Consider the following 24,738-nt stretch of genomic DNA (forward strand, 5'->3'; position numbering starts at 1 on the left):
TACCAGTAGCAAAGGAGTGTGCTGAATTCACTAAACCTTGTCCCCACTGGATATTTTTAAAATTCTTGCCAAGCTAGCGGTATATAAAAATAATACATCAAATTTTCCCAAAGTTGCCTTGCTACTCTTGTGATTTTTTTTGGAGGGGGGCATATGATCTCCTATAATTAGTATAGTATTCCTTCTACAGTTTCCCTTCTGGGGATTTTCAAATCTTTAGTTCTTGCTAGTCTCTCTTTAAACCAGAAACCTCAATGAAACAGCTTGCATGGTTTTGGTAAACTTTGTAACTTGGTCTAACTTTGGGAAAGTACAGGATGAATGAAAAAAAAAAACAAAAAAAAAACCTTTTGTTTTTAGTACTAACTGGGCAACAATTTAACTTTTAAAAGTATGAAAGGGAACGACTTTAATGAATATAAAATATTCATAAAATAGCATAGCAATGTGTATGCTCTGCACACTATTTAGAAATGTCTTTCTTATACATGGACTCTTTTATTAACACTGATAATTTGTTTAGCCAAGGTGAAGTATTTTAACTGTCAGAAATTTATTCATCATGTCAATAGTTATTGAATCCTATTGTGTTCTATGTTAGATACACAATATGAATATGATCCCTGCTTTCCAGGAATTTATGGTCTGTGGAAAAAATCTAATTATAAACAGATTAGAGTCAAATGTGTATATAAACAAATGTGAGAGCCCAAAGGATGGAGCTTCTATCTCTCCTTGGGCAACTCTGGGAAGGAGGTGATAGTTAAACTAAATCTTAAAGGGTTAGTGAGAGTAGGCCCAGTCAAAGGGCAGAGAGAGAAGAGGAAGCCAGTGGAGAAAGCAGGGGCTGAAAGAATATAGATGGCCCCCTCCCTTTTTCTCACTTACCCCCCAGGTACAGGGCAGTACCCTACGCGACTTTCTGAAGATACAAAATCCCCCTTCCCCTCCCTCAAAGTGCATAATTCGCCATTTGCCATTTCTGCAGCTCAACCAGAATTCACATTCTCTCAGTACAGCTGCTCTCTTAGAGATTATAGAAGTGTGACCTGGTGAAACTAATCTACTTCAAGGAAGAATACATCCTTGGGTACTAGCCATTTTTAAAAGGAAACTTGCGAGCTCAAATGACTCTTAAACTTGTAGAGGTATGCAGGGCAGAATTCCTTCAGCAGGGAGATTTACAGATTCCCGTTGTCTTTTGGTGTAGCCCCTCTTTACTTCCCTGAATAATACAAATGAGGAGGCAGCAACTTGGTCACCAAATTCTGGTAATTTTCTCTTGACACAGTCTCCCACTTTGGTATGGTTCTATCATTTTACTCTTCACATTATCACAAGCTAGAAATCTTGTATCATAAAAGGATGTTTCTTTTCTTTGTTATCTCATTTCCTGAAGTTTTGAGGGCCGAGACCCTAGCTCCGTATGAACAATGGATGAGAAAGATTCTGAAGTCTTAAGAATTGGCTTCCGCCCTGGCCGGTTTGGCTCAGCGGTTAGAGCGTCAGCCTGTGAACCAGAGAGTCCCAGGTTCAGTTCCCGCTAAGGGCACGGACTCAGTTGCAGTTTGTCCCCGGCCCTGGTTGGGGTCATGTGGGTGGCAACCACTCAATATCAGTCACATCAATGTTTCTCTCTCTCTTCCTCCCTTTATCTCTCCTGCTCTATCTGAAGATAAATGCAAAAATGTCCTCGGTGAGGATTAAAAACTAAAAAAACAAATTGGCTTCCACCTATTGGTATCCTCCCGCCTCATATCCCAATCCAGTCCATCCAATATTGTCCAGCAATTCTGGCACATAAGTCCAAGTTTCTTGGAGAGATGAGGATATACTTGGGAACTCAGTGCAGGGAATCTGTTCTGAGGAAATTTTTATAGCTTAGAAGAGTCTCTTAGGTGTGGGACAGATGGAGAAGACCAAAGTCACCTCAGATATGAGACCACTGTCAGCAGTATACTCCTGTCAAACATCAAGAACAGTTGAAAATGATCCCTATGTGTTGATGACCTTAGTTACAGCTTCAGTCTCGGTCCATGCCCCTGACTGGCTGCCCATGCTTGTGAGGGTGTCTATCCAATCACCAAAGAATACCTCCAATCTCACCAGTAACTCCTTAGCCACAGCCCCAGTCAACCTGACGAGTCTAGGAATTACCCAGCTTCAACATCTATCCATCGTATATAATTTTTACCAAATATATGTGGTCATCAGCACTACCTGATGACCACATCTCTCCCAAACTCCTACATCTACATCTACATCTACAACTACATCTAGACCATCATGAGTAAGCCAAATTAGGGCAATTTTCATCCAACCTTCATAAAATAAAAAATCCATCTCTACTTGCTACAGCAGAATAAGCCTTCACGTTAATGTTTCTTCTAATGTGGTCTACAGATCTCAAGCATAAGAACCACCTAGGAAACTTATTTAAAAAGATTGCTGGGACACTGTCTCAGAAATTAAGATTCACTAACTTTGATGTGAAACATAAGTCTGCATTTTAAATAAGTCCTAGAGATGGTTCTTATGCCCATGAGAACCATGGTCTTATAGATCCTTGCCCTCCAACTTTCCAAAGAGAAGGTGACATCATGGGTGTGGATCCCAGCCATGTTTCCTCCAATTACATTAGTGTCTGCTCCATTGTACACATTGGACAGAAACCCCAAGACTGCTATAGAACTCTTTAGCCCAAGGACATAGCTTTACAGCTGATGGTTTATCCTACAAATGTTGTTAGATTTGCTTATTAGGGATTTGCCAGTCTGGTTGACAGCCTGATGAGTCACATCCCAGGTGAGGAACCATGATGTTGAGTTCTCTAACACTGCCCAAACTGATGTGAGATGGGGCAGGCTCTCATCAGTTATACAAGATCCCAGCAGCATACAAGATCCCACTCTTAGGAGCCACACTTTATTAGGAGGAGCCAGATTGCTTCCAACCCAGTAGCACATTTAGGTCCCCTATTGCCACCCCAACCTGGGTCTAGGGCACTCCTACCCCCTCTCCTAGCTCCGGTGACAATGCCTCACGCAGCACTCCAAATCCCCTGTTGGCCAGGCCCTAAAAACCCAAATGACCTTCTGGTGCCTTACTTTTTACAGAGCCCAGGAAATAAATTTTGCTTTCACAACCTTCACTCCTTTTATGTTTTCACATCCTCCCTCAGTTCCAGACTCTACTTCAAAGCTGCCTGCTCTCACACCCACCTATGTATACATCCCCACACAGGAGCTCTCAGCCACCTCCTGGGACACTCAGCTCGAAGGCCCTCTTCTTCACACATAGGGATGAATCCTCACTGATGATTCTCTCTCTGCCAAGGTGACCGCCCCACATTCCAGAGCTGCTTCAACACCTCCCAGGTACTCACAGCTCTAGAAACCTCATGCCATTTGTCCTCCTAGTGAAATTCACTATGTCCTAGTGTGGAATTCTGTAAGGTGATTCAGCTCCACCTCATGTCCTATCTTTCTGACTTCCTGAACATCTAGTGACTTTGTCCACTGATTTTGTGCCTCCCACTCCTTCCGTAGGTCCTTTCTACATGGCCCCAGTGTGTTCCACTGCTGACCCCTCTCTGGAAAGGGCAGTGCTGCAGCAGAGTCACTTTCTCTGACCCCAATCCCACTTGTTCCTGGCTTCTTTTTCTTGCCACCAACCAGCAGTTCCAATATGCCCTGTGTCTACCATAGCTTTGACCTCAACCATGATGGTGAGGATGCTGTAAGGTTGACTCTGTCTTGCTAAAGCCACCCATGAATACATCTTCAATCTCCCAATACTTCTGATTGGAAACCCCTTGTCAGCTGTTGCCTGCATTGTGACTGGGGCAGCTGTATTTCTTGATAGTAGTGGCTCCTGTTTGGCTTCTTCTACTGCCATTATTCTCTGCAACTAAGTTAGTGTTTTAAAGCCTGTCCCATGCTAGGAGGTAGGTCTCATGCTAAATATCAGCCTCTCTTCCTGGCTTATAAGGCCAGAGTAGCCCACCATACTTACAATCCAATCTTGACATAGGATTCCCAGTCAGAAGGGGATAAACACCCATACTGTCAGTTTTGTAAGGCTAGTATTCTTTAGAGTACCCCTGAAGAACCGTCTGAAGACTTACATTGGTGGTAGGTTTGGGTTGTAGACATAAGGTTCTTCCCTTGAGAAATAGAGATCAAATCCTTAGGAGCAGACAGGCAGATATATCCTTGAAGCTGAGTACTACTGTGCTTAGTACAATCTTATTTAGGCTCAGTACAATCCGCTTACTATGATATGGCTATATCAGTACATTATTTTTTTTTTTTATTTATTATTTTACCTAAGTGTTTTTCATGCCTTTTGGACAGGCTTCAATTCCTTAGTCTAAGGCACTCAATCCAAGAACACCAAAAAAATCCTTCACCTTCCAGGCCCCTGTTCATAGCAACCCTCTGATTGGTCATTTGCAGAGGACAGGCATATTTCACCCATCCATTCATTTACTGATTCAGTCACTCATTCTTTCATCACATTTTTTGCTGACTCTGTGCTATGCCCAGCGATGAGGCCTGGGAATGCAGTGTTGACTGTGTCCTCCCAGAGCATGTGAATCACCTCATCTGGGCAGTGATGATTAGGCAGAAGTCTGCACAGATGAAGAGATGATATGAATAAAGTTCTAGGCAAAGGGATGGACTCAAAGGCAAGAGAGTGTCTGGCAGCTAATGAGTTGAAAGAAGTTCCATATGACTGAGAAACAACCTGCAATGGGAAGTGGTGAGAAATGAACGCAAAGTTTTGAAGGGGTCAGGTCATGGAGCATCTTAGAAAACCACCTAAAATAATTTGAACTTGATGTCATGCAACTTTCCTCAGGTGGAATTCAAACCAGAGCAAATGGGGCAGGACCTCCACTTAAATATCCTTCACATGTTCCCAAACCCTAAAGACTAACTTAGGTCTCCCTAATATGTATTCCCATAGGTCCTTGCTCCTCACCATGATCAGGCCTTGGTTACTGTGTGCTAATCTGTAAGCTCCATGGGCCTGTGCCGCATTCCTTTTTGTTACCTTGTGCCAAGCAGTAGTGCCAAAAACATAGGAAACATGCAATAATTGTGTGTTCAATATTCTCTGTGCTCTGGGAGGTGGGGTGGAGGATGGAGAGGAAATTAGAGGAAGAAAGGATTTCTACAACAGTTTTCTATGTGTTGTCAAAGACTACAGTTTCTCATCGTCAACAAGAATTTGCATGAACAAGGAATTTTGAGAATGAATTTTTCTAAAGAGAAGGACATAGGCCATTTCTAGAAGGCCTTCTAACACTAAAACTTTGCACTCTCCTTGCCTTAATTGTGTCCCTGCCACATTTGTATAATGTTCTTACAGCTACTAAGCTTAGGTAGATGATATAAGCATGGGCTTTAGTGGCAGGCAATTCAGTTCAACACTCATTTATTGCCTGCACTGGGTTCAAAATAAGACCAAGTCCCTTTCCTGGTGACCTGACAGTCTGGTGTAGGCAAAAGACACATAAGCAGGTCATTTCAATTTAATGGGCAAGCTATGAGAAAAGTATTCCGAGTGCTTCAGAGGCAACCACCACTTATAATTGTGCCCTTGGGCAAATAGCAAGCTCTCTCAGGACCCCAATTTCCCCAGCTATAAAATGGAATGACAGTTCCTACTGGCTAAGTATTGCTTTGAGAACTAAATTAAGTGACATCTGTAAAATACATAGCACAGTGTTTTTACACATAGGAGGCACTCAATAAATGGTATTTATTCATTATGTAATAAGCCAGGACTCAAAATTCTTGTTCTATCTGTGCTGGCTAAATTTGTATGATTCTCCCACCACAAGATGAATTTTCACATAACCCTATACACTGTAGTAATTTTAACAATAACACACTGTAATACTTGTCCTTACTCACAGTAGAGTCTGGACAAGAAATGATGACTATATTAGCACAAACCTATGACTGCTACTCAAAAAACACTCAGAGAACATCCTGTGCTGACAGTGAGCCCAAACCATTGTTTTAATATGTGAAGAACAAAATGTTCACATTATCACTGTAACTTCTTTCCCCATCTTATTCTCAATTCTGTCCACTGGTCCATTTTTTTATTCTATTGCCAATGTTATCTCTGATCTGGTGTTCCAACAACATTAACTCTATTCCCTCTATTTAGGAATCTCAAAGATTCCCTCTAAATCAGAATCAGACTCATAATTATGTTCTAGGCTTCCCCTTCTAGGTGGTCCTTAACTCACCCCCATCTGCTACAAGTTATTAAACTAAAGATCTTCTCTGCCTTTTGCCCATATAAGCCTTCTCATGACTTTGTCCAAGGGTCCCACTCAGGACAGCCTTGCATGGAAACGTTTTCCAAGACTGCATGATTGAAATGCCAAAATCTCCCCAAAGAGTCTTCCATATACTGGTTGCTGTGCTCTAGATTAGGTTTTGGGAACTACCCAAATGCAAATGAGATTTGGTTGGCTTTTTCTTATTGATGAGATTTGACTATTCTAGAGAAACTTTGGCTTAAAGAAATGTTCATGGCCTTTGCTTAAGTCATTCATTGTGATCTTTTTTCCCAGTTCTTCAATGTCCTCATACTTCTTACTAGATGACCATCTATCAGATGACCATGCCCAGTGTGTGCTCCTTTCTTTTAGAAGTCATCATCTTATCAGTATGATCTCACTGCTGGGGAGAACAACCCATAATCTGCTGTATGATGGTTAATACCATTGTGTTTAAAAACTTGGAAGCTATATTATTAGCTTTATAAACAAGGTCACATATATACATAGATTCTTATGTACCTGCCATGAATTCCTCAAGATACCTAAAATATGGGCTATACAAAAAAATCTAGTAATTGCTACAGTAGCATTATTGTAATAATGGCCCTCACCCAGAAGGCAGAACCAAAAGCCAGGAAAGAGAAACCCAGGAGCCTAGCGAGTGAAACAAAGAGTGAGGTGAGGGGGGAATATTCCCAAGGCTTGGAACCTAGTGGAGTTGGCCCAGCTGGATATCAAAACTGGTTTGGACTGATAACTCCTTTGTACCTTCCATTTACTCCCTTTTTCAATGGAAATGCCTGTAACTGTCACCTTATTGTATGTTGGAAGTGAGGGAGGGGACAGATAACTTGTCCCTTTAGTTTCACAGGTCTACAAATAGAGAGGAATTGTGCCTAGAAATATGTACCCAGGAGCCTCATCGGTGCCTGATTTATATGACAATATTTTGGGCTTTTGAACTGATGATATTTAGATGAGAGTTTGGACTTTGAACTGATGCTATATAGGGATATGGCCCTTGGGAAGCTTTGGAGGAGGTACATGTATTTTTCATGTGGAATAGACATGGATGACTGGTAGTCAGCAAGTGGACTGAAGTAGTCAGAATTCTACCCCATTGTCTGTCAGTTCTGTATAATCACCTTCCCTTTGAAGCCTGTGAATATGATGATATAACTCCTATGATTGCGTCACATTAAATTTCAAAAGGGAGATTATCCAGCTAGACCTAACTTAACTATGTGAGCCCTTCAAAGGAGAGAGTTTTCTCTGGCTGGTGAAAGCAGAAAAATCAGAGAGATTCAAAGCATGAGAGTATTCAATGTGAAGAGATTCTCCTGCTGGCCTTGAAAGATTCTGTTGCAAGAGAGCCTGTGAAAAGGAATGTCAGTGACCTTTGAGAGCGGAAAGTGGTCCCAGCTGACAGTCAGAAAGACAACAAGGACTTTAGTCCTACAGTCACAAGAAACTGACTTCTGCCAACAACCTGAATGAGGTTGGAAGCAGATTCTTCCTCAGTCGAGCCTCCGGAGGAGCGTGCAGTCAGCTGAAACTGATTTCAGCGCTCTGCAGCATCACTGCTGAACTCAACTCTTGCTTTCCAGACTTCTGACAGACAGAACTGTGAGCTAATAAATGGGTGTGACACCAAGACTGTGGCAATTTTATTATGCAGCAAGAGAAAACTAATACAGTCCTTAAATATCTATGACTATGTTCAATGTAAGTTTGCCTTTGTATAACTGAAGTATATTATTCAAATCATCTACTGTTCATTCTCCTTTTAGTTATAATTCAACTGCTGACAATCACGTCCCTACTCTACTTTCAAACTCATTCAAATCATACATTTCTATTTCCCTTTAATCCCCAAGGAAACTCTAATTCATTGTATTAATTATAGCAATGGAACTGTCCTAAATAAAAATTCTATAGGTGGTAAGTTTCCAAGGGACTTGGGTGATAACAAAACATGTGAGGCCAAGAATGGTTAATGCAGGCAGAGGATGGGTTGGAAGGCACTGCAAGTAAAGCCAAGAGATGTTTTAAGGATGCAGAGCCCAGGCTAAGATATCAGAGAAACAAAGGGTCAAGCACATGAGCAAAGAGCTTGCAAAACTGGCCTTAGAAGACTGAGATCCAGGACTCCGGATCTACACAAGAGTCCAGGAAAGAGACTTGCAGACTAGCAACAAGAGGAGAACTGAGACTAGGCTACCCTGAACTGCTTTCAGTATGTTGAAAGGTAAATCTGAAAAAGGAACATATAACCTACAATCTGGGGGTTCAACAGATAGAAATATACTAATAAAGTAAAGGTTTTTTAAATGTGGCTTCTGTATCAGCAGTATCAGCATCAGCCAGGAGCTCATTGGAAATGCATATTCCTCAGCCCTACCTGAGACCTCAGGATTCAGAAACTCTCAGGGATGAGGCTCAGAAATTGGTGTTTGCAAACACCCTCTGGGTCATTTTGATGTGAAATAAAGTTTAAGAACCACAGCAATAGTGTCTTCACCCTTATCTTCCACCAGCAAGCACTTTGAGAACTGCAAGACCAGCCATTAGCCTAGCTATCATTTTCCTCATCGGCCTGCTCCCTCTATTTTCACACTAGAGCCTTTCTGTCAGGACATGTGGAAAAGAAGCAACAGTCAAAATGCTGCCCATCTTGCTTTTCATTTTGGGAATATCATAAAGTAGGTTATTGTTGAGCTGCATATATGCATATTAATTGAAGACAGGTTTATAATAGATTATAACTACAGGGTGGGGCAAAAGTAGGTTTATAGTTGTGAGTATGCAAAACAGTTTATTCTTGTGTTGTTATTTATTTACTTATTTTTTTAGGTTTCAAAGCAGATACATCCAGTTTATTTTTTAGTGTCTTCCAGAATCTTTACTTGCCGCATTTTAAAAACACTGACTTTGTGTGGTCCTTCCCCAAACCCTCAATCCTGCCAAGGCCCCTTTAACACCCGAGGTCCTTTCAGGATCCAAGGCCTGGAAGCTGTAGGAGAGACCACTGGATTTCCCAAGAGCCAGAGAATGGTGTCCCTCGCCCAAAGTTTCTCCAGGCAGAGCCACCTGCTCCTCCAGACGGGTGAGGCTGGTCTGGTGGGGCTGTCAAATCTCACCCCCAGGAAGTGGTACCGGTAACCCTGAGGGACATACTTGGAGGGAGGTGCCTGCCTGGTGGAGGTTTCGGGCTAGCCCTCCCCAGACCCTCGCGAGCATGCTCATCACCGGCCCCAGAAGTCAGGCCGCCCAAGCATTCCTGCAGCTCACGCAGGGCACGGAAGCGATGGGAGATGGCATTCTTCTCAGCTTTGGGGATCTCTGCATATGTTTGCTCATATCCATCAGGCTGAAAGCAGGGGTCCCAGTCAAAGTCCTGGCAGCCTCGTGGTGCCACAATCCGGCCCGAGGTCCGGCCCCTGAACAGGCGCACCGGCTCCCTCGAGTCCCTAGTGCTGAACGCAATTGTGCAGAGTGCATAGGCCGACTTGTCCTCGAACCCGGCCAGGAGCTGGTGGAGACCTTCAGGCTTTAACTTCTCCAGAAACCACTTTGTAGGGGCCAGGGAGGCCCCCAAGGGCACTGAAGCACAGACAGGTGCCCTCAACCAGTACAGGCCCCTGCACCTGGCGAGCTGCCTCTTGACACTTCTGTATGGAAATCTCATCAGGCTCTCCCTGGTACTTGGGCAAGTCAATTTTCCACCAAAGTACATGGAAACTTGTCTCCTAGAATCTGAATGACCTCCTCCAGCTTCTTGGCGTTCCCCGTGACAAACACAATCTTCTTCCCGGCCAAGGAGGCCGCCATGGTGAGCCAGTTACCTCGCGGGACCGCCGGAAGACCTATTCTTGTGTTATTATTTATTATTATAACATCTCTCCTATGTACAACTGTAAACCTACTTTGCCCCACTCTGTGTTACCGCAGGAACAAGTCTATGTGGAATATGATCCAGAAGAGAAGGGGGAAAAGGCAAAAAGTACCTTACTTTAGCCAGACACAAAAGGAAAAAAAAAAAAAAAAAACAGTAAGAAAGTTCCAAGGTACTTCTCACTCTTGATATTGCTCACATGAAAAAACAAAAAGATTTTAATTTTTTTTTATCCTCACCCGAGGACATTTTTTGCATTTATAGAGCAGGAGGGAGAGAGGGAGGAAGAGAAAGAGAGAAACATCGATGTAAGAGAGACACAGAGACACATCGAGTGGCTGCCACCCACACGACCCCAACCAGGGCCGGGGACAAACTGCAACCAAGGTAGTGCCCTTAGCAGGAACCGAACCTGGGACTCTGGTTCGCGCAGGCCAATGCTCTAACCGCTGAGTCAAACGGCCAAGGCAAAGCAAAGAGATTTTAGAATATGGGTGTTTACGTAGTTTTTCTGAGAGAAGAAAATGTTTTTTGCAATGAAAATAGAGGACATTAACATAATACCCTCAGTGTGTATTATGCTAAGTGAAATTAGTCAGACAGAGAAAGACAAATGCAGTATGATCTCACTTATATGTGGAATCTAAAAAACGAAACAAATGAATAAATAAAACAAAACAGAAACAGACCCATAGATATAAAGAACAAGCCAATGATTGCTAAAGTAAAGGAGAGCAGGGGTGGGTGGGTGAAATGAATGAAAAACTGAAGTAAGAAATAAGGTGCTAAGTTAAAATCATGTATATTAAGGATGTTGCATGTGTGAGAGTGACAGTTTTGCACTTATTTGGGTCACTTTATTATCCAAGTACTATCACTGAAAAAAATTTAAGAAATAATATTTACTAAAATGCTCTCATTGTTTCCTTGGCTTTTTCTTATGTAATGCATTTTCCAACTTATAATCCAGAATCTAATTGCAACTTTTATCATTATTTCTAGTCCTGTATTTGTATGGTTTATTATTGCTGTGCAACTAGCCACATAGCATTACAATATTTCTAGAACTGAAACACATCAACTGAAGCTTAAATATGACTTATAATACCATTCTCTATACATTAATAAATTATTATCATGATCTTTTTGTAATCTTTTGTTAAATATATAAATAAGAATAGATTAAAAAACAAATCAAAAAATAGTTAAAGGGTTTTTTAAAAACTAAGAATGATTGCTGGGATTTGATTGCCAAATACAATAATAATAGTAATAATAAGTGTGGATGAATAAACCATAAAGTAGAAACTTCTTTATTTTTTTTATCTTTTGTACTGGGATAAAGGATATAGCCAGTCTGAGATACACCCTTCTTAGGAAATATATTCCTACTATTGTTGGGATCCTCCCAGTCTAACTTCCTTAAATCAGCCAAAGAGAACTATAGAATTTCCACAACATGAATCATTGAAAGGAACAACAGCATTTTTCTCCCTTTTTTTAAAGTACCATCACCTTATTGACTTTAATTCTGAATTTCAAAACACAGCATTACATATAGAAATTATATGTGCATCTTACATTGTTGCACTTGGCACTACGAAAGAAAACAAAATGATAGTCCCTGACATTCAGAAGCTTGCTTTACACTCACAACTAGGCCATGTTATTCTCTTATTAGACATAAATCATCTTACAGAACAACAAGGTTATTCTAAGACCATGATAAAATGAGACAAAATAAGTCCCCTCCATACTTTTGCATAAGACAAAAAAAAAAAAAAAGGCAGCATGATGTGTACAAAATACCAAATATCCCCTCACTTGGCCAAGATGATTCCTACTTATTGGTCATTTACAACTTTATCCATGCCCTAATCTCCCCTCTCTACAGGCAATATTCATTGATCCCAATTATAGAATTGCCTCTGCTTCCTTACATCATCTTATATAGAGCAACGCCTGCCTCCTTAGACTCTCATCCAAATTATCCAACCAAAGCCCCAATCCTCTAATTCATTCTTTCTAATTTCCCTTTACTGAGATGCTCGATAATTCTTGTTGATATATGATCTCCCTGTCTGCTGTAAGTAATAAACCCACCTTGTCTAACTACAGGCACATTCTCTCTTTTTTGCTCATAAACAAGAAATTTATTTTTCACAGTCCTGGAGGCTGGACGTCTGAGATGAGAGTACCAGAATGATCAACTTCAGGTGAAAGCCCCCTGTGAGCTACAAACTGATGACTTCTCGGCATATCCTTACATGGCAAAGAACAGAGGGATATATGTGTGATTGATAATTAATTGTATGTTATTCTCATTTTTAAAAATGAAAGCCTCTTTCATGAGGATCCTTTAATGCAGCTTATAGAATGGATCTGGAAAGTAATTGATTGATCCAGAAGCCCATCTAATAGTTCAAAGTTCTGTGCCAACTCATCTAGTTGTTACTTTGCACTATGTTTAATCTCTTAAGAAGTCAAACATCAACTATTGAGTTTATATGTTATTTATATGCTTAGATTTGGTCAATTTAAACATGGTTATTAAAATATAGTATAAAACTCCATGTTACTAATGATCAAAAGCTAAAAAATAAAAATTATATTTAGATAACTTTGGCCAAGAAGATTATAATAGCCTCTATTATTGAGCATGTACTATATGCAGGTATTATACTAAATGCTTTATACAATTTAGCTCATCTAAAACTCAATAAATTTCAAGTATTTATGAGTAACAGAATATCCAATTATAGAGAGACCCAAACAAGATGAACCCAAAGAGGCCCACACCAAGACACATCATCATCAAAATGCCAAAGGTTAAAGACAAAGAGAAAATCTTAAAAGCAGCAAGAAAAAAGCAGTTAGTTACCTACAAGTGAGCTCCCATAAGATTGTCAGTAGATTTCTCAAAAGAAACTTTGTAGGCTACAATGGAGTGGCAAGAGATATTCAAAGTGATGAAAAGTAAGGAAGACCTACAAGCAAGATTACTGCAAAGCTATCATTTAGAATCAATGGACATGTAGTTTTCCAGACAAGAAAAAGCTAAAGGAGTTCATCACCACCAAACCTGTATTATATGAAATGTTGAAGGGTCTTCTTAAAGAAGATAAAAAATATGAACAATAAAATGGCAATAATTACATATCTATCAACAGCTGAATCTACAAACAAAATGAACAAGCAGAACAAAAACAGACTCACAGACAGAGAATTTTTGTTCGCTGCCAGATTGGGGGGAGAGGGGGGTTGGAGGGATGGGTGAAAAAGGTAAAGGAATTAAGAAGTACAAATTGGGGGTTTTCCAAAATGGCAGCAGAGTGAACAGAAGCTACACAGACCATCTCCCAGGACCAAACTGGAATTACAACTAAAACACGGACAAATCGACAGGAAAAATCAACAGAAAACCAGCATGCGAGGACTATATAACCAGGGACACTGACTCGATCCTGGTAGGATTGCAAAGGCTAGAGACGGAGGCTGGGAGCCCACGGTAGGCAGCTCCGCAGCGGCCTTAGCTGGGAGCAGCACCCTTGGGTTACACTTCCAAGCGGCTCCACAGTGCAGAGCTGGGACTGAGGCTAAAACAGCCATAGCTACTCACCTTGGGCTCCAGCAGAGGGAGGGCAGACTGGACTGGAACTGTGTGGGGACACTCGGGATTTGGAGGGCACTCAGAGCTTTTGCTGAGTTGCAGCCATGCAGGATGTTTGCCATATTCCTCCTTCCCAAGGCTCTGGGGAGAGGCAGCAGCCCCTCCCTCAGACATTCAACCCCACCCTGTGGGCCATTGAAATGCAAATTGAGACCCATTAACAACCAGCATCTACCCCACCCTCAGAAAATCCCCTTATGGTGAGCACCTGAGGGAGTTTTTCAATCAACTGACAGCCCAAAACTCTTCAAGTAACCTGGACTGCTAGCCTCTAGGCAAAAAGCTAGAGGAAAACAGTACCTTTCCTGGGCGAGCAACTCTAACCAGGAAAGTAAGACCTGACAGTGGCGTTTAACGTGGGTCCTCCCTTGCTCATCTAGACCCAGGAGAGCGAGCCACAAACAGCAGAACACCAATACCCACAGGGAATACTTGGCAGACACAAAAGCCCACTGTGATAGGCAAAATGGTGAAACACAGAAACAAAACCAAATGAAAGAACAAGAGACCTCCACCAAAGATAATATCAATGTGGAGCAGTTAGGCATGTTAACAGAGCTAGAATTCAGAGCCATGATCTTGAGGAAGCTCAACAGCATGAGTAAGGACATAGAGAGGCTGAAAATAAACCAATTGGAAGTTAAAAACCACCAGGAAGAGATCAAGAGTGGCATATCACAAATAAAGAACACATTGGAAGGTCTAAAGAGCAGAGTATAGGAAGCTGAGGACCAGATCAGCGAATTAGAAGACAAGGTTAAAAAAAAATTAACCAGTCAGAAAACAAAACAAACAAACAAAAAATGGTTAAAAAACAGGAAGACAGCTTAAGAGAACTGTGGGACAACTGGGAATGTAATAATATTCACATCATAGGAGTCCCCGAAGAAGAAGAAGAAAATGAGCAAAGGTTAGAGAATATATTCAAAGAAATAGTGACAGAAAATTTTCCTAATTCGGTAAAGGAAGAAGGCATTCAAGTTCAAAAAGCACAGAGAGTCCCAAGTAAGAAGAATCCAAACAGGCCAACACCAAGACACATAGTAATTAAAATGTCAAAAACTAAAGACAAAGAGAGAATCCTAAAAGCAGCAAGAAAGAAGCAACAGGTTACCTACAAAGGAAACCCCATAAGACTCTTAGCTGACTTCTCACAAGAAACACTACAGGCCAGAGGGGAATGGCATGAAATAATTAAGGAAACAAAAAACAAGAATCTGAATCCAAGAGTACTCTACCCAGCAAGGCTATCATTCAAAATAGAAGGTTAAATAAAGAGCTTCCCAGACAAAAAAAAAGTCTAAGGAAATACATTAGCACCAAACCAGCACTACAAGAAATGTTAAAAGGACTGCTGTAATTAGTAGAAAAAATAGGGAGAAAATTATAACCAAATTAAACAAAAATGGCAATAAATAAGTACATATCAATAATCACTTTAATGTAAATGGATTGAATGCTCTGATAAAAAGACACCAAGTAGCTGATTGGATAAGAAAGCATGACTCATCTATATGTTATTTACAAGAGACCCACTTCACAACAAAAGACTCACATAGGTTGAAAGTAAAGGGATGGAAAAAAGTTTTCCAAGCAAATGGAAAGCAAAAAAACGCTGGGGTAGCAATACTCATATCTGATAACATAGATTTCAAAATAAAGACCATAACTAGAGACAAAGAAGGCCACTACATAATATTGAAAGGATCTATCCAACAGGAAGATATAACCTTGAGAAATATATATGCAACCAATATAGGACCACCAAAATATATTAAAAATCTTCTGGAGGACTTCAAAGAAGAAATCGAGAGCAATACAATCATAGCAGGGGACTTCAAGACCCCACTGAAACCACTGGATAGATCCTCTAGACAAAAAATTACCAAGGAAACAGAGACTCTAAATGAAGCACTAGACCAAATGGATTTAATAGATATCTACAGAGAATTACACCCCAAAACTACAGAATTCACATTCTTCTCAAGTGCACATGGGACATTCTCAAAGATAGACCACATGATAGGACACAAACTAAATCTCTACAAGTTCAAGGAGATTGAAATCATATCAAGCATCTTCTCAGATCATCACAATGGCATGAAACTAGAAATCAATTGCAATAAGAACATGCAAAGACATTTGAACACATGCAGGCTAAATAGCATGCTATTAAACAATGTATGGGTTACTGAGGAGATCAAGGAAGAGATTAAAAACTTCCTGGAAACCAATAAAAATGAACACAACAACACAAAATCTATGGGATGCAGCAAAAGCAGTTCTGAGAGGGAAGTTCATAGAACTACAGGCCTACCTCAAGAAACACGGAAAATTTCTAATTGACTATCTAACTTCACAATTTAAAGAATTAGAAAGCAAACAAGAAGAAAACCCCAGAATAAGTAGAAGGAAGGAAATAGTAAAGATCAGAGCAGAAATAAATGACATAGAGACCAAAAAAACAATTCAAAGGATCAATGAAACAAAGAGCTGGTTTTGCAAAAAGATAAACAAGATTGATGGACCCTTAGTTATACTCACCAAGAAACAAAGACAGAAAACCTTAATGCACAAAATCAGAAATGAAAGAGGAGAAGTAACAACTGACACCACAGAAATACAAAAGATCTTTAACAGCTACTATGAACAACTATATGGCAACAAATTTGACAATCTAAGCAAAATGGACAAATTTCTAGAAATACATAGTCTCCCAAAACTGGATCGGGAAGAGAGAGAAATTTTGAACCGACCAATAACAACTAAGGAAATTGAAGAGGTAATCAAGACTCTCCCAGCAAACAAAAGCTCAGGCCCCGATGGCTTCACGGGGGAGTTTTACCAAACATTCAAAGAAGAACTAACACACATTCTCCTCAAATTACTTCAAAAAATTCAAGAAGAAGGAAGACTTCCAAACTCGTTTTATGGGGCCAGCATAATTCTAATTCCAAAATGAGAAAAAGACACTACAAAGAAAGAAAACTACAGGCCAGTGTCCCTGATGAACATAGATGACAAAATCCTGAACAAAATACTAGCAAATCAGATCCAGCAATACATCAAAAAAATTATTCACCGTGACCAAGTGGGATTCATTCCAGGGATGCAAGGCTGGTACAATATTTGCAAATCAATAAATGTGATACACCACATAAACAAAACGAAGAATAAAAACCACATGATCATATCAATAGATGCTGAAAAAGCATTCGACAAAATCCAGCATCCATTTCTGATAAAAACGCTCAGCAATGTGGGAATAGAGAGATCATATCTCGACATAATAAAGGCCATATATGAAAGACCTACAACCAACATCATACTGAATGGGCAGAAACTAAAAACATTTCCCTTAAGAACAGGAACAAGACAGGGATGCCCACTTTTGCCACTCTTATTTAACATAGCACTGGAAGTCAGCCACAGCAATCAGATATGAAGAAAAAATAAAAGGGATCCAAATTGGAAAGGAGGAAGTGAAACTGTCATTATTCGCAGATGTCATGATACTGTATATAGAAAACCCTAAAGACTTCATCAAAAATCTACTAGACTTAATAAATGAATTTGGCAAAGTAGCAGGATACAAAATAAACTTCAAGAAATCGACGGCATTCTTATACACCAATGATGAACTCACAGAAAGAGAAAATGAAAAAACCGTCCCATTTACCATTGTGGCAAAAAAAAAAAATAAGATACCTAGGAATAAACTTAAACAAAGAAGTAAAGGACCTATTTGCAGAAAACTACAGGACAGTGAAAAAAGAAATAGAGGAAGATATAAAAAAGTGGAAGCACATACCTTGTTCATGGATTGGAAGAATTAACATCATTAAAATGTCCATATTACCCAAAGCAATCTATAGATTCAATGCAATTCCCATCAAAATACCAACGGCATACTTCACAGGACTAGAACAAATACTTCAAAGTTTATATGGAACCAAAAAAGACCCTGAATAGCCACAGCAATCTTAAAAATGAAGGACAAAGTAGGTGAGATCACAATACCAGATAATAGGTCATACTACAAAGCGACTGCAATCAAAACAGCCTGGTACTGGCACAAGAAGAGGCATATAGACCAGTGGAACAGAACAGAGAACCCAGAAATGCACCCAAGGCAATATGCTCAATTAATATTTGACAAAGGAGGCAAGAGCATACAATGGAGTAAAGACAGACCCTTTAATAAATGGTGTTGGGAAAACTGGACAGCTACATGCAAAAAAATGAAACTAGACCATCAACTTACACCATACACAAAAATAAACTCAAAATGGATAAAAGACTTAAATGTGACTGGTGAATCCATAAAAATTCTAGAAGAAAATGTAGGCAACAAAATGCACACATCATACGCAGCAGAATTTTCAATGATACATCACCTAAGGCAATAAAAACAAAGGAGAAAATGAACACATGAGACTACATCAAACTAAAAAGCTTCTGCACAGCAAAAGAAACAACCATCAAAATGGAAAGGCAACACACTGTATGGGAGAACATCATTGCCAATGATACATCAGATAAGGGGTTAATTTTGAAAATATATAGAGTACTCATACAACTCAACAAAAAGAAGACAAAGAACCCAATTAAAAAATGGGCAGAGGAGCTGAATAGACACCTCTCCAAACAGGACATACAAATGGCCAAGAGACATATGAAGAAATGCTCAACATCACTAATCATCACAGAGATGCAAATTAAAATAACAATGAAGTATCACCTCACACCTGTCAGAATGGCCGCCATCAACAAATCATCAAACAAGTGTTGGCGAGGGTGCGAAGAAAAGGAGACTCTAGTGCACTGCTGGTGGGAATGCAGACTGGTGCAGCCACTATGGAAAACAATATGGTGTTATCTCAAAAAATTCAAAATTGAACTTCCTTTTAACCCAGTGATCCCACTTCTAGGAATATACCCTAAGAAACCTGAAACACCAATCAGAAAGAATATATGTACCCCCGTGTTCGTAGCAGCACTATTTACAATAGCTAAGATCTGGAATTAGCCCAAGTGTCCATCAGTAGACGAATGGATAAAAAAGCGGTGGTACACATACACAATGGAGTACTCTGCAGCTGTAAGAAAGAAAGATCTCTTATCCTTTGAGATGACATGGAGGGACCTGGAAAGTATTATCCTAAGTGAAAGAAGCCAAGCAGAAAAAGACAAATACCACATGATCTCACTTATATATGGAATATAATGAATATAATGGTCTGAGGAATAGAGTAGACCCAGAAACACAGAAGTAGGGTACAGACTGACAACCCTCAGATGAGGGGGTGGTGGGGGGTGGGAATAGATAAACTACAGAACTTATATGCATGTATGCATAACCAATGGATATGGACAACAAAGCCAGTGATGGGGAGGATGGTGTCAATGGGGTAAAAAAGGAGAAACATCTGTAACAAAAATAAAATTTAAAAATTTTAAAAATTTTTTTAAAAAAATACAAATTGGTTGTTAGACCTCAAAGGGAAGGAGATGCAGGAAGAGATAAACCAAAGAACTTATATGCATATATGCATAACCAATGGACATAGACAATAGTATAGGGAAGTCAGGAGAGGGGGAGGTGTGTGTGGGGGGTTGGTCAATTGAGAAAAAAGGGTGGGGCATCTATAATACATTCAACAATAAAGATAAGTTAAAAAATAAAAATGTTAATCTCCCCTTTATACTCTTTTGTCTCTCCTCACCCCTTTTCTCTCTTGTAATCATCATACTGTTGCCTGTGTCTATAAGTTTTTGTTTTTGCTAAATTCCTTCACTTTTTCACCCATCTCCCCCTTACCCACCTCCCCTCTGAGAACTGTCTATGAGTATCTATGAGTATGTATCAATAAGTCTGTTTCCGTTTTGTTTGTTAGTTTATTTTGTTCATTAGATTCCACATATAAGTAAAATCATGTGGCACTTGTCTTTCCCTGATTGGCTCATTTTGCTCAGCATAATGCTCTCCAGGTCCCTCCATGCTGTCACAAAGGGATAGATTTTCTTCTTTTTTACAACCAGTGTTCCATTGTGTAAATGTACCACAGATTTTTATCCACTCATATACTGATGGTCACTTAGTCTACCTCCAAATCTTGGCTATTGTAAATAACACTGCACTGAACACAGGGGTGCTAAAATTCTTTCAAGTTAGTGTTTTGGGGATCTTCCAATACATTCCCAGAAGTGGAATCTCTGGGTCATAAGGCCGTTCCATTTTAAAATTTTTGAGGTAACTCCATACTGCTTTCCACAGTGTCTGCAACAATCTGCATTCCCAACAGCAGTGCACAAGGTTTCCCTTTTCTCCACATCCTCGCCAACTCTTGTTGCTTGTTGATTTATTAAAGATAGCCATTCTGAAAGGTATGAGGTGACATCTCCTTGTGGTTTTAATTTGAATTTCTCTGATGATTAGTGACATTGAGCACCTTTTTATATGTCTTTTGGCCATCTCTATGTCCTCTTTTAAGAAGTGTGTATGCAGCTCCTTTGCCCATGTTTTATTTGGACTGTTTTTTGGGGGGTTGAGTTTTATAAATTCTTTTTTTTATAATTTTTTTATTAATTTATTTTTGTTACAGATGTTCCTCCTTTTTTCCCCATTGACACCCTCCTCCCCATCACCCCCACCCCATAACCGGCTTTGTTGTCTATGTCCATCGGTTATGCATACATGCATATAAGTTCTGTGGTTTGTCTCTTCCGTCCCTCCACTACCCCCTCTTCTGAGGGTTGTCAGTCTCTACCCTACTTCCACGTCTCTGGGTCTACCCAATTCCTCAGACCGTTATGTTCATTACATTCCACAAATAAGTGAGATAATGTGATATTTATCTTTCTCTGCTTGGCTTGTTTCACTTAGGATAATACTTTTCAGGTCCCTCCATGTCATCTCAAAGGATAAGAGATCTTTCTTTCTTATAGCTTCATAGTACTCCGTTGTGTATGTGTACCACCGCTTTTTTATCCATTCGTCTACTGATGGACACTTGGGCTATTTCCAGATCTTAGCTATTGTAAATAGTGCTCCTATAAAAATGGGGGTACAAATATTGTTTCTGATTGCTGTTTCAGCTTCATGGGATATATTCCTAAAAGTGGGATCACTGGATCAAATGGCATTCAATTTTGAATTTTTTGAGGTAACACCATAGTGTTTTCCATAGTGGCTGCACCAGTCTGCATTCCCACCAGCAGTGTACTAGAGTCCCCTTTTCTCCACACCCTCGCCAACACTTGTTGTTTGATGATTTGTTGATGGTGGCCATTCTGACAGGTGTGAGGTGATACCTCATTGTTATTTTAATTTGCATCTCTCTGATGATTAGTGATGTTGAGCATTTCTTCATATGCCTCTTGGCCATTTGTATGTCCTGTTTGGAGAGGTGTCTATTCAGCTCCTCTGCCCATTTTTTAATTGGGTTCTTTGTCTTCTTTTTGTTGAGTTGTATGAGTACTCTATATATTTTCAAAATTAACCCCTTATCTGATATATCATTGGTAATAATGCTCTCCCATACACTGGGTTGCCTTTCCATTATGGTGGTTGTTTCTTTTGCTGTGCAGAAGCTTTTTAGTTTGATGTAGTCTCATGTGTTCATTATTTTCTTTTGTTTCTCTTGCCTTAGGTGATGTATCAGTGAAAATTCTGCTGCGTATGATGTCTGAAATTTTGTTGCCTACATTTTCCTCTAGGATTTTTATGGATTCATGGGTCACATTTAAGTCTTTTATCCATTTGGATTTATTTTCATGTATGGTGTAAGTTGATGGTCTAGTTTCATTTTTTTGCATGTAGCTGTCCAGTTTTCCCAACACCATTTATTAAAGGGCCTGTCTTTATTCCATTGTATGCTCTTGCCTCCTTTGTCAAATATTAATTGAGCATATTGCCTTGGGTGCATTTCTGGGTTCTCTGTTCTGTTCCACTGGTCAATATGCCTCTTCTTGTGCCAGTACCAGGCTGTTTTGATTGCAGTCGCTTTGTAGTATAACCTGATATCCGGTACTGTGATCGAACCTACTTTGTCCTTCTTTTTCAAGATTGCTGTGGCTATTTAGGGTTTTTTTTGGTTCCGTATGAACTTTTGAAGTATTTGTTCTAGTTCTGTGTAATATGTCGTTGGTATTTTGATGGGGATTGCATTGAATCTATAGATTGCTTTGGGTAATATGGACATTTTAATGATGTTAATTCTTCCAATCCATGAACAATGTATGTGCTTCCATTTTCTTATATCTTCCTCTATTTTTTTTTTTTTCAGTGTCCTGTAGTTTTCTGCAAATAGGTCCTTTACTTCTTTGGTTAAGTTTATTGCTAAGTATCTTAATTTTCTTGCCACAGTGGTAAATGGGACTGTTTTTTCATTTTCTCTTTCTGTGACTTCATCATTGGTATATAAAAATGCCTTCAATTTCTTGACGTTAATTTTGTATTCTGCTACTTTGCCAAATTCATTTATTAAGTCTAGTAGATTTTTGATGGAGTCTTTAGGGTTTTCTATGTATAATATCATGTCATCTGCAAATAATGACAGTTCCACTTTCTCCTTTCCCATTTGGATCCCTTTTATTTTTTCTTCATTACCAGACATGAACATAGACTTCTAGCTCTATGTTAAATGAGAGTGGGAAAAGTGGGCATCCCTGTCTTATTCTTAAGGAAAATGCTTTTAGTTTTTGCCCATTGAGTATGATGTTGGCTGTAGGTCTTTCATATATGGCCTTTATTATGTCGAGATATGATCCCTCTAATTCCACATTGCTGAGTGTTTTTATCAGAAATGGATGCTGGATTTTGTCGAATACTTTTTCATCATCTATTGATATGATCATGTGGTTTTTATTCTTCATTTTATTTATGTGGTGTATCACATTTATTGATTTGCAAATATTGTCCCAGCCTTGCATTCCTGGGATGAATCCCACTTGGTCACAGTGAATAATTTTTTTGATGTGTTGCTGGATCCGATTTGCTAGCATTTTGTTCAGGATATGGGCATCTATGTTTATCAGGGATATTGGCCTGTAGTTTTCTTTCTTTGTGGTGTCTTTTTCTCATTTTGGAATTAGAATTATGCTGTCCTCATAAAACAAGTTTGGAAGTCTTTCTTCTTCTTGAATTTTTTGAAATAATTTGAGGAGAATGGGTGTTAGTTCTTCTTTGAATGTTCGGTAAAACTCCCCCGTGAAGCCATCGGGGCCTGAGCTTTTGTTTGCTGGGAGAGTCTTGATTACCTCTTCAATTTCCTTAGTTGTTATTGGTTGGTTCAAATTTTCTATCTCTTCCCAGTCCAGTTTTAGGAAACTATGTGTTTCTAGAAATTTGTCCTTTTTGCTTAGATTGTCGAATTTGTTGCCGTATAGTTCATAGTATTTGTTAACGATCCTTTGTATTTCTGTGGTGTCAGTTGTTACTTCTCCTCTTTCATTTCTAATTTTTTGTATTTGGTTTTTCTCTTTTTGTTTCTTGGTGAGTCTAGCTAAGGGTCCATCAATCTTGTTTATCTTTTCGCACAACCAGCTCTTTGTTTCATTGATCTTTTGAATTGTTTTTTTGGACTCTATGTCATTTATTTCTGCTCTGATCATTACTATTTCCTTCCTTCTACTTATTCTGGGGTTTTCTTCTTGTTTTCTTTCTAGTTCTTTAAGTTGTGAGGTTAGGTATTCTATTAGAGATTTTTCCGTGTTTCTTGAGGTAGGCCTGTAGTGCTATGAACTTCCCTCTCAGAACTGCTTTTGCTGCATCCCATAGATTTTGTGTTGTTGTGTTCATTTTCATTGGTTTCCAGAAAGTTTTTAATCTCTCACTTGATCTCCTCAGTAACCCATTCATTGTTTAATAGCATGCTATTTAGCCTGCATGTGTTCAAATGTCTTTGCATGTTCTTGTTGCAATTGATTTCTAATCTCATGCCATTGTGATCTTAGAAGATGCTCAATATGATTTCAATCTCCTTGAACTTGTAGAGATTTAGTTTGTGTCCTATCATGTTGTTTCAAGAGACCCACCTCACAACAAAAGACTTACATAGATTGAAATTGAAGGGATGGAAAAAAATCTTCCAAGAAAACAGAAAAAAAAAAGCAACATATATGAGTCATGCTTTCTTATGCAATCAGTTACTCTGTGTCTTTTTATTGGAAAAAGATGCTCGGGAGGACTTCCGGTCAAGATGGCAGCATAGGTAAACACGGTACTCACCTCCTCCCACAATCACATCAAAATTACAACTAAACTACAGAACAACCATCATTCTGAACCACCTAACATTGAGCTGAATGAAATTCCTACAACTAAAAAATTAAGGAAGCCACATGGAGACAGGTAAGAGGGGCAGAGGCACTAACTGGCTGGTCCTACACCCACATGTGGCAGATAAAAATCAGGAGGGTACCTTGGCTGCGAAGGTCTTCCCTGAGGAGGAGCAAGGGGTCCTTGTACCTCACCAGACTCACAGCTCAGGGTTCCAGTGCCAGGAAAAGAACTCCCCATCACTTCTGGCTGTAAAACCAGCAGGAACTGAGGCTGAGGGAGGCTGAGACTTCAGGAGTCCCAGGCAGTTCCCCTTAAAGGTCCCACACACAGACTTACTCGGATTCACTCCTTCTGGGCTCCAGCATTGGGGAGGCAACTTGAAAGGAACCAGAGACAAATGGGGAATAACTGAGTTGTTTGGCATTGGGGCAAGAGCTGGAAAGGCAGCTTTCACTTGGACAGATTTGCTGTGGGAGGCTGTTGTTCCTTTGGTGAGCCCTTCCCTCGGGCGGCAGACAGTCGCCATATCTGGGACTCCAGCAACCTGGCTCACACTGTTTTCCCCACCCTGGTGATTCCCT

The 24,738-nt window shown here is 39.8% G+C and overlaps 1 pseudogene; it reads right to left on the bottom strand.

The window, feature by feature from the left end:
• Positions 1–9,443: 9,443 nt before the first annotated feature.
• LOC118642060 lies at positions 9,444–10,138 on the bottom strand (annotated as a pseudogene).
• Positions 10,139–24,738: the final 14,600 nt, after the last annotated feature.

The sequence above is a fragment of the Molossus molossus genome, unplaced genomic scaffold (assembly GCF_014108415.1).
Source record: "Molossus molossus isolate mMolMol1 unplaced genomic scaffold, mMolMol1.p scaffold_m16_p_3, whole genome shotgun sequence".
NCBI classification, from domain to species: Eukaryota; Metazoa; Chordata; class Mammalia; order Chiroptera; family Molossidae; genus Molossus; species Molossus molossus.